Raw genomic sequence first — 11,844 nt, 5'->3', positions numbered from 1 at the left:
CTGAGACAAATCTAGTTCACACGAGATTGGTTTGGTTTCATTGGGGGCAATTTTAACTTTTATTGCCGGGGGAAGCATGAGTGATAGCGAATTGCCAGCTTGTCTTACATCTTGCTCCATTTTCTTTTCCATGGAAGTGAATCCTGCATTGCAGGGCATCATAGACTGCGTGCACTTAGCTCAGACACATGGACTGCAGCGTTTAAGAAGAAGGCCCTCCACCATCAAAGGCATCTAGGGATGGTCAACAAATGCCAGCCTTGCCAGTGATGGCCACAATGAAAAAGAAAGCCCTGTCTGCTCCCCATCACGAACCAGCTCTGTTTCTCACCAGGAAGGGATTCCGTTCGATCAAATGTTCAAATTCTTTGGGACCACAGGTAGTGAGTCTCGCAGGTCTGTGCCTGGTTTCCTGGCATTAGTCATGACTCTTTCATACTGCACCAGTCCTCAATACCCCCTCTCTTCTACCCAGACCTTTGATGACAGGCTAGCTGCTGGGAGACCGGGGGTATCCCATCACCAACTGGCTAATGATTCCTGCCAGGAGCACCCAATATAATCAGAGCCTGCAACAAGGGTTCTGATTGATTAATTTAGTCAGGGGGTCCAATTAGGAGCATCCAGGTGATCAGGTGTGCGCGCCAAGCATGGTGCCCATTCAGGAACCATAAACGGGCTCAAATCAATTTCTACCCTTCTGAGTGTATTTCGAAAGAATGTGGCAGTTGCTGTCAAATCAGCTCATCAACACAGAGCAGTTCTACAACAAAATGGCTTTACATCCTATCCTTATTCATCTCATTGTCCAGAACAAGGTTTTCACTTTTCAATGTTGCATCGTTTATTCTGCTTAATTCATAGTTGCTTAATTCAAATGATCTGATAATGCAATTTTTTTCTCGTGTGCAAAACAACTTTGGATTATCAGGAGCAGCCTGTATTATTGAATGCACACAGAATTAAATATTTCCTCAGTAAAGCCTTCAAAGTAATTGGTTAACTTAGAGAAAAATGAACCAGCCTCAGTTCAGATCTATGGGTCAGCACAACCTGAACTGCCCCAATTCTTTGAACCAAACCCTGATCTGTACCAAACTCATTAGTACAGGCTGAAACTTGTCTCTGCTTTTCTTTGTTATAACTGAAATGAAAGTTAAAAAAAACAAAAGGGGAGCCCCAAGCTTGGAGAATTGATTTGATGACATAAAGAAATGGGGCATAAATTACTCACCTGAGGACGCCGTTCATCAATGGCGTCCTCTCAAACCGCCAGCGAAGGCAGGGAGCAAGTTCACGAATGCACACTAAAACCAGGAAATTGCAAACTTGCTCCCATTGGTTTGCCAGCGGTTTGACAGGTCTGAATTAAAGGGCTACCTGCGCTACAATCAATAAAATCATCAAACATTCGTAAACTTACCCATCTGCCCAGCTGGAACAAAGAAACTTACCCACCAAAAGGTATGCGAGAAAATACCAGCTCTACACTACTTTTTAAAAATGCAGTGACTGTTAATGACTGTGAAACAACAAAAAAATAAATTTTAACGATGTGGAGTGTCATATTACTCTCATTTTAATATTTTTTGAGCATTAAAAAACATTTTAAAATTAAAAATGTAATTTTTTTTACTTTTAACTTCTGTAAGTTTCATTACATCAAATAATTTGCTTGGCTTTTTATAAGTTAAATTTTTATTTAAACTAACATACAGAAGTCAACTGAAGGAATGATTTCTACTTGCCTGCTTGAGGCGTAACTTCATTCTTGACAGAATCTATGGGTGTGACTTCCATTCCCACAGTCTCTATCAATACGAAGAAACCTGCGCTGAAATCACAGCACCGAACTTAAAAAAAATTTAAAAGGGAGTAAGTGGACATCAGAGACCGTGAGGTAAGTTTGTTTGTAGTGTTTGTCTGCAGGATGTACTGACAGCCTTGCCACGCTGGTCGGAGCAGGTTCCGGCCCAATGTTTTTCAGTTACAGATAGTTAAGAAAGAAGTTGAAAGAGACCTAGATGTCTTAGCAGACTCGATGCTCAGCATGTCAAACCATCAATTCCCAGGAGGCCAGGTGATGCTGATTACATGTTCACCTGGAAGTGTTTCTTCACTTGCAGTCTTAAATGTATTCATCAGAATAAAAGCCTCACATGATATGCTTGCTACATGGTTTCTGAAAGAAGTATCCACTTAGTACTATTTCCTCGTCCTTTCTCCATACCTTTTTCATTTTCTCTGTAAATGAAGATGTCAACAGGATTCTTTATGCCATGGCAGGATATGATAGTTAAAAGGTCTCCCAGTTCAGATTAGTGTGAAAGTCTCTTGCTGCTAACAACGGGTGTTCCATTACTTCCTCTGGTTGTTCCTGTGCTTGCTAATGCCCTTGCTCCTGATAGGGACCATTGTCCTCCATAAGGAGGCTTCATTTTAAAGCAAAGTTTTGCAATAGGCACCACAATATGGTGATCCTTTAGACCCTTATTGGACTGTACAGGAGGATGCCCTCAGATCAGTCCAGGCATCTACAGTGCACCTTCCAAATGCTTATTATGTTCAGTGGTATTTCTGGCGGCAGAATGGACCTTGCTATAGTGCTGGTCAACCTGGAGCCTGGGTAATGCACTGGTGTCATCATCTTGGGCTGGAGAGAATAGGCTTTATCTCGGAGCAGCCACGTAGAGACTGGCTTTCCTGGATTAAAGAGCAGTAGCAAGGTGGAGTTCCTTAAAATAATCGTGGCAACTGCCAGAGAAGTGAGCATTCACTTTAATAATGATGCGCTGCTGCTCACAAACAAATTGCACATTGAGAAAATATTCTTTCTTGTGGACATATGTTCAACCATGTGGGTTTCATCAAAGACTCCTTGAACCTTGGGGAATCTTACAACTTGGTAAAATTGAAGTGCTTTGTCATGTTACAGATGCTCCCAGTGGCAGCCTGGAATAATCCTATGGTATAGAAGTTAAGGATGGTGATGATCTTAACAGCCATTGGCAGAGTGGTACAAACTTTGGAAGTGAGCTGCAGGTCTGCTTGTAGCATAAGGCTTAACTCAGTGATGGGTTCCTTATAAAGCAAAGGCTCTTCCAACACTGTTGATCAATCAAAATGCTAGGAGCACTTCTGCCTGTGTAATGTGGTGTAGGGGCATTGGCAGGTGCGTGTTTCGTGTCTGCAGCAATGCTTCTGCAGCCTGGCCTTCCTCTATTGCTTCTTTTTTTCTTCTTCCAGGAAGCTAAGATAAAAAGGTATCCCCAATGGGAAACCCATTGTTCCTTGTCTGAAATGGAGGGTAGGGTATTGATCTAGCCCCTCACCAAATAGCACAAAAGCAGATGGCAAACTAGGTGGTGAAGACATTTTATAAAGCGTCAACAAAGTAGCATGTTAATAGTGTTTTAACAACATTAACTGAATAAGCTAATTTCTTTGAACTTACTTCCATCTTCAGGGTAGTGCCTAGCAGACCTTGATGCCAGTCTAGTGCTGGTAAGATTCAGACTCTGTGCAGATGAGACAATAATGATGGTGTTGGCCAGGGGCTGCAGAAACTACTGAGTTTATTCCAAACTGCTGACACACAGGCAAAAGCAACTTTTGAACTGAAGTAACTTGAGTTCAGTCGCTGGCCTGAGCTGGCTGGAACCGGTTTGAATTAGCTAAGTTTTGTGAAAGACAAAGGAGATGTGATAAGACACAAGTCCTTATTTAGAAAAGGAGTAATGAGGTAATGCTACCTAAGTCCTTGGGACAGAGCCAATGAGGAGAAGACACGGACTAGGCGAGCAAGCCTAAACCAACGGGAGAGAGAGACAGCACAGCTTGAAGAGATAAGATTCGGAATAAGAATGAAGAATCTGGGGCGTGGAGCCAGAGCGAAGACTCCGGAGACCAACCATCGCGGAAGTGGAAGAACCTACATCAGGGACGTAGAGACGATGTTAAGAGAGAGAGAGAACGGAACGCCTGGCCAGCGTCAGCTCTCCTTTTCGGGTATTATCCTTTATATTCTGTGACCACTCAGGGAGTGTCAGAGAAACCTAGTGGGTGTGCGTTTAGATCCTAGTTTGGGTATAAAACTGTATAACCTGGTGCAAACTGCATGTCTATATCTAACCAGACGTATAAGCTATATGTATATGATCTAACGGCGTGAATAAAGAGAATTGAGAGGTAAGAGAGAATTGACTCTTCTCCTCTTTGTACTAAGCCAATAACCGTAACCGGTGACCTCCGGTCAACAATGGGAAACCGTGCATATGACATCACCACGTCCTCACTGCCTTTTTTTTACATGAGTCTGACCAAAATTGGATGAGCACATGTCTGTCAACGGAAGGCATGACAAAGAATCAACCAGGAAGATGTGCCAAATGAAATAGGTTTAATGAAATATTTCAGCCGTCCTTCACTCAGGATGTCCTATTGATGTCATAGAACCCAATTTCAACATTTAAATGAGGCTCCCAGCTGCTTCAGGTTGGTGCCTGGACCACCTTCATGACGGTCCTGAAGGTGCCAGGCAGATCAGGATCGGGAACAGGGCGGTGAATACGCCATCGCAATTTTCAGGCACTGTCACCCCTTTGCCGCCTGGCAGAGGCAGTCAAAATTGGACCCCTTGTCTGGATGCATTGACTTTTTGTGACGATGCCACAGTTCTCCCCAGTTACAGATCGTTTTACTGTGGGGTGACTAAATTGTGACGTTAATTACTGTTTTTCTATACATAGCAACAGCTCCTGAAGTACGCAACAAGTGATGGGGAAACATGCCCCTTCCTCCGTGGGATCAGCTGTCTCTGTTCTAACCGTAATCAAATAACTGCAGCTTCAGGGTTAGTACCACATTGAGAAAACCAAAATATTTCAACACTAAAAAGCAACAAACCTCTCCAATAGACCACGAAACCACGAAATGGTACTTAGTAAAAAAGAAAGCTAACTGGAATTAAAGGCCGCAGTACCATTCCAGAGAGAAGAGTCAGTGAGAAGTCAGCTTTGGAATAGAAACATGGCCGAGAAATTTGGACGCGAGACGGCCTCCAAAGTCTCCAATAAAGCGGCTGCGTTACCCCCGATCACCGCCGTTGACTCCACCCCGATCGCTGCCGCTTACTCTGCCCCGATCACCGCTCGCTCCCCCCCAATCACCGCAACTCACCGCCTCCCCGATCACCACCACTCACCCCCCGATCACCCCTCACTCAACCCCCGATCACCACCACTCACCCCCCGATCACCCCTCACTCACCCCCGATCACCCCTCACTCACCCCCCGATCACCGCTCACTCACCCCCCGATCACCGCTCACTCACCCCCCGATCACCGCTCACTCACCCCCCGATCACCGCTCACTCACCCCCCGATCACCCCTCACTCAACCCCCGATCACCCCTCACTCACCCCCCGATCACCTCTCACTCACCCCCCGATCACCCCTCACTCACTCACCCCCGATAACCCTCACTCACCCCCGATCACCCCTCACTCACCCCCCGATCACCGCTCACTCACCCCCCGATCACCCCTCACTCACCCCCCGATCACCGCTCACTCACCCCCCGATCACCGCTCACTCACCCCCCGATCACCCCTCACTCAACCCCCGATCACCCCTCACTCACCCCCCGATCACCTCTCACTCACCCCCCGATCACCCCACACTCACTCACCCCCCGATCACCCCTCACTCACCCCCCGATCACCCCTCACTCACCCCCCGATCACCCCTCACTCACCCCCCGATCACCCCTCACTCACCCCCCGATCACCCCTCACTCACTCACCCCCCGATCACCCCTCACTCACTCACCCCCGATCACCCCTCACTCACCCCCCGATCACCCCTCACTCACCCCCCGATCACCCCTCACTCACCCCCCCGATCACCCCTCACTCACTCCCCGATCACCCCTCACTCACCCCCCGATCACCCCTCACTCACCCCCCGATCACCCCTCACTCACCCCGCGATCACCCCTCACTCACCCCCCCGATCACCCCTCACTCACTCCCCGATCACCCCTCACTCACTCCCCGATCACCCCTCACTCACCCCCCCGATCACTCCTCACTCACCCCCCGATCACCGCTCACTCACCCCCCGATCACCCCTCACTCACCCCCCGATCACCCCTCACTCACCCCCCGATCACCCCTCACTCACCCCCCCGATCACCCCTCACTCACTCCCCGATCACCGCCACTCACTGCCTCCCCGATCACCCCTCACTCACCCCCCCCCGATCACCCCTCACTCACCCCCCCGATCACCCCTCACTCACCCCCGATCACCCCTCACTCACCCCCGATCACCCGCCACTCACCCCCCGATCACCCCTCACTCACCCCCCGATCACCCCTCACTCACCCCCCGATCACCGCTCACTCACCCCCCGATCACCCCTCACTCACCCCCGGATCACCCCTCACTCACCCCCCGATCACGCCTCACTCACCCCCCGATCACCCCTCACTCACCCCCCGATCACCCCTCACTCACCCCCCGATCACCCCTCACTCACCCCCCGATCACCCCTCACTCACTCACCCCCCGATCACCCCTCACTCACCCCCCGATCACCGCTCACTCACCCCCCGATCACCCCTCTCTCACCCCCAGATCACCCCTCACTCACCCCCCGATCACCCCTCACTCACTCACCCCCGATCACCCCTCACTCACCCCCCGATCACCCCTCACTCACTCACCCCCGATCACCCCTCACTCACCCCCCGATCACCGCTCACTCACCCCCCGATTACCCCTCACTCACCCCCCGATCACCCCTCACTCACCTCCCGATCACCCCTCACTCACCCCCCGATCACCCCTCACTCACCCCCCGATCACCCCTCACTCACCCCCCGATCACCCCTCACTCACTCACCCCCGATAACCCTCACTCACCCCCGATCACCCCTCACTCACCCCCCGATCACCGCTCACTCACCCCCCGATTACCCCTCACTCACCCCCCGATCACCCATCACTCAACCCCCGATCACCCCTCACTCACCCCCCGATCACCCCTCACTCCCCCCGATCACCGCTCACTCACCCCCCGATTACCCCTCACTCACCCCCCGATCACCCCTCACTCACCTCCCGATCACCCCTCACTCATCCCCCGATCACCCCTCACTCACTCACCCCCGATAACCCCTCACTCACTCACCCCCGAACACCCCTCACTCATCCCCCGATCACCGCTCACTCACCCCCCGATCACCCCTCACTCACCCCCCGATCACCCATCACTCAACCCCCGATCACCCCTCACTCACCCCCCGATCACCCCTCACTCCCCCCGATCACCCCTCACTCACCCCCCGATCACCCCTCACTCACTCACCCCCGATCACCCCTCACTCACCCCCCGATCACCCCTCACTCACCCCCAGATCACCCCTCACTCACCCCCCGATCACCCCTCACTCACCCCCCGACCACCCCTCACTCACTCACCCCCGATCACCCCTCACTCACCCCCCGATCACGCCTCACTCACTCACCCCCGATCACCCCTCACTCACCCCCCGATCACCCCTCACTCACTCACCCCCGATCACCCCTCACTCACCCCCCGATCACCCCTCACTCACCCCCCGATCACCCCTCACTCACCCCCCCCCGATCACCCCTCACTCCCCCCGATCACGCCTCACTCACCCCCCGATCACCCCTCACTCACCCCTCGATCACCGCTCACTCACCCCCCGATCACCCCTCACTGCCCCCGATCACCCCTCACTCACCCCTCGATCACCGCTCACTCCCCCCGATCACCCCCCACTCACCCCCTGATCACCCCTCACTCACCCCCCGATCACCCCTCACTCACCCCCGATCACCCCTCACTCCCCCCGATCACGCCTCACTCACCCCCCGATCACCCCTCACTCACCCCTCGATCACCGCTCACTCACCCCCCGATCACCCCTCACTGCCCCCGATCACCCCTCACTCACCCCTCGATCACCGCTCACTCACCCCTCGATCACCCCTCACTCACCCCCCCGATCACCCCTCACTCACCCCCCGATCACCCCTCACTCACCCCCGATCACCCCTCACTCACCCCCCGATCACCGCTCACTCACCCACCCGATCACCCCTCACTCACCCCCCGATCACCCCTCACTCACCCCCCGATCACCCCTCACTCACCCCCCGATCACCCCTCACTCACCCCCGATCACACCTCACTCACCCCCGATCACCCCTCACTCACCCCCGATCACCGCTCACTCACCCCCCGATCACTGCTCACTCACCCCCCGATCACCCCTCACTCACCCCCCGATCACCCCTCACTCACCTCCCGATCACCCCTCACTCACCACCCGATCACCCCTCACTCACCCCCCGATCACCGCTCACTCACCCCCCGATCACTGCTCACTCACCCCCCGATCACCCCTCACTCACTCCCCGATCACCCCTCACTCACCCCCCGATCACCGCTCACTCACCACCCGATCACCCCTCACTCACCCCCCGATCACCGCTCACTCACCCCCCGATCACCTCTCACTCACCCCCCCGATCACCGCCATCCACTCACTCCCCCCGATCACCCCTCACTCAACCCCGATCACCACTCACTCACCCCCGATCACCCCTCACTCAGCCCCCGATCACCCCTCACTCACCCCCCGATCACCCCTCACTCCCCCCGATCACCCCTCACTCACCCCGATCACCCCTCACTCACCCCCCGATCACCCCTCACTCACCCCCCGATCACCCCTCACTCACACCCCGATCACCGCTCACTCACCCCCCGATCACCCCTCACTCACCCCCCGATCACCCCTCACTCACCCCCCGATCAACCCTCACTCACCCCCCGATCACCGCTCACTCCCCCCGATCACCGCTCACTCACCCCCCGATCACCCCTCACTCACCCCCCGATGACCCCTCACTCACCCCCAGATCACCCCTCACTCACCCCCCGATCAACCCTCACTCACACCCCGATCACCCCTCACTCACCCCCCGATCACCCCTCACTCACCCCCTGATCACCCATCACTCACACCCCGATCACCACTCACTCACCCCCCGATCACCCCTCACTCACCCCCCGATCACCCCTCACTCACCCTCCGATCACCCCTCACTCACCCCCCGATCACCCCTCACTCACCCCCCGATCACCCCTCACTCACCCCCCGATCACCCCTCACTCATCCCCCGATCACCCCTCACTCACCCCCCGATCACCCCTCACTCACCCCCCGATCACCCCTCACTCACCCTCCGATCACCCCTCACTCACCCCCGATCACCCCTCACGCATCCCCCGATCACCCCTCACTCACCCCCCGATCACCCCTCACTCACCCCCCGATCACCCCTCACTCACCCCCGATCACCCCTCACTCACCCCCCGATCACCCCTCACTCACCCACGATAACCCCTCACTCACCCCCCGATCACCCCTCACTCACCCCCCGATCACCGCTCACTCACCCCCCGATCACCCCTCACTCACCCCCGATCACCCGCCACTCACCCCCCGATCAACCCTCACTCCCCCCGATCACCCCTCACTCACCCCCCGATCACACCTCACTCACCCCCGATCACCCCTCACTCACCCCCCCGATCACCCCTCACTCAACCCCGATCACCCCTCACTCACCCACGATAACCCCTCACTCACCCCCCGATCACCCCTCACTCACCCCCCGATCACCCCTCATTCACCCCCTGATCACCGCTCACTCACCCCCCCGATCACCCCTCACTCACCCCCGATCACCCCTCACTCTCCCCCCGATCACCGCTCACTCACCCCCCCCCCCGATCACCCCTCACTCCCCCCGATCACCCCTCACTCACCCCCCGATCACCCCTCACTCACCCCCCGATCACCGCTCACTCACCCCCCCCCCCGATCACCCCTCACTCCCCCCGATCACCCCTCACTCACCCCCCGATCACACCTCACTCACCCCCCGATCACCCCTCACTCACCCACGATAACCCCTCACTCATCCCCCGATCACACCTCACTCACCCCCCGATCAACCCTCACTCACCCCCCGATCACCCCTCACTCACCCCCCGATCACCCCTCACTCACCCCCCCCCCCGATCACCCCTCACTCCCCCCGATCACCCCTCACTCACCCCCCGATCACACCTCACCCACCCCCGATCACTGCTCACTCACCCCCGATCACCCCTCACTCACCCCCCGATCACCCCTCACTCACTCCCCGATCACACCTCACTCAACCCCGATCACCCCTCACTCACCCCCGATCACCCCTCACTCAACCCCCGATCACCCCTCACTCACCCCCCCGATCACCCCTCACTCACCCCCCCGATCACCCCTCACTCACCCCCCGATCATCCCTCACTCACCCCCCGATCACCCCTCACTCACCCCCCGATCACCCTTCACTCACCCCCCGATCACCCCTCACTCACCCCCCCCGATCACACCTCACTCCCCCCGATCACCCCTCACTCACCCCCCGATCACCCCTCATTCACCCCCTGATCACCGCTCACTCACCCCCCCGATCACCCCTCACTCACCCCCGATCACCCCTCACTCACCTCCCGATCACCGCTCACTCACCCCCCCCCCCGATCACCCCTCACTCCCCCCGATCACCCCTCACTCCCCCCGATCACCCCTCACTCCCCCCGATCACCCCTCACTCACCCCCGATCACCCCTCACTCACCTCCCGATCACCGCTCACTCACCCCCCCCCCCGATCACCCCTCACTCCCCCCGATCACCCCTCACTCACCCCCCGATCACACCTCACTCACCCCCGATCACTGCTCACTCACCCCCGATCACCCCTCACTCACCCCCCGATCACCCCTCACTCACTCCCCGATCACACCTCACTCAACCCCGATCACCCCTCACTCACCCCCGATCACCCCTCACTCACCCCCCGATCACCCCTCACTCACCCCCCCGATCACCCCTCACTCACCCCCCGATCACCCCTCACTCACCCCCCGATCATCCCTCACTCACCCCCCGATCACCCCTCACTCACCCCCGATCACCCTTCACTCACCCCCCGATCACCCCTCACTCACCCCCCCCGATCACACCTCACTCCCCCCGATCACCCCTCACTCCCCCCGATCACCCCTCACTCACCCCCGATCACCGCTCACTCAACCCCGATCACCCCTCACTCACCCCCCGATCACCCCTCACTCACCCCCCGATCACCCCTCACTCCCCCCGATCACCCCTCACTCACCCCGATCACCCCTCACTCACCCCCCGATCAACCCTCACTCACCCCCCGATCACCCCTCACTCACCCCCCGATCACCCCTCACTCTCCCCCCGATCACCCCTTACTCCCCCAGATCACCCCTCACTCCCCCGATCACCCCTCACTCCCCCCGATCACCGCTCACTCCCCCCGATCACCCCTCACTCCCCCCGATCACCCCTCACTCCCCCCGATCATCCCTCACTCACCCCCCGATCACCCCTCACTCACCCCTCAATCACCCCCCGATCACCCCTCACTCCCCCCGATCACCCCTCACTCCCCCCGATCACCCCTCACTCACTCACCCCGATCACTGCTCACTCCCCCCGATCACTGCTCACTCCCCCCGATCACCCTTCACTCCCCCCGATCACCCCTCACTCCCCCCGATCACCCCTCACTCCCCCCGATCACCCCTCACTCCCCCCGATCACCCCTCACTCCCCCCGATCATCCCTCACTCACTCACCCCGATCACTGCTCACTCCCCCCGATCACTGCTCACTCCCCCCGATCACCCCTCACTCACCCCTCACTCACCCCCCCGAT

This window comes from Heptranchias perlo, chromosome 1, assembly GCF_035084215.1.
Source record: "Heptranchias perlo isolate sHepPer1 chromosome 1, sHepPer1.hap1, whole genome shotgun sequence".
Classification (NCBI taxonomy): Eukaryota; Metazoa; Chordata; class Chondrichthyes; order Hexanchiformes; family Hexanchidae; genus Heptranchias; species Heptranchias perlo.
Note: the sequence above shows the minus strand (reverse complement) of the source record.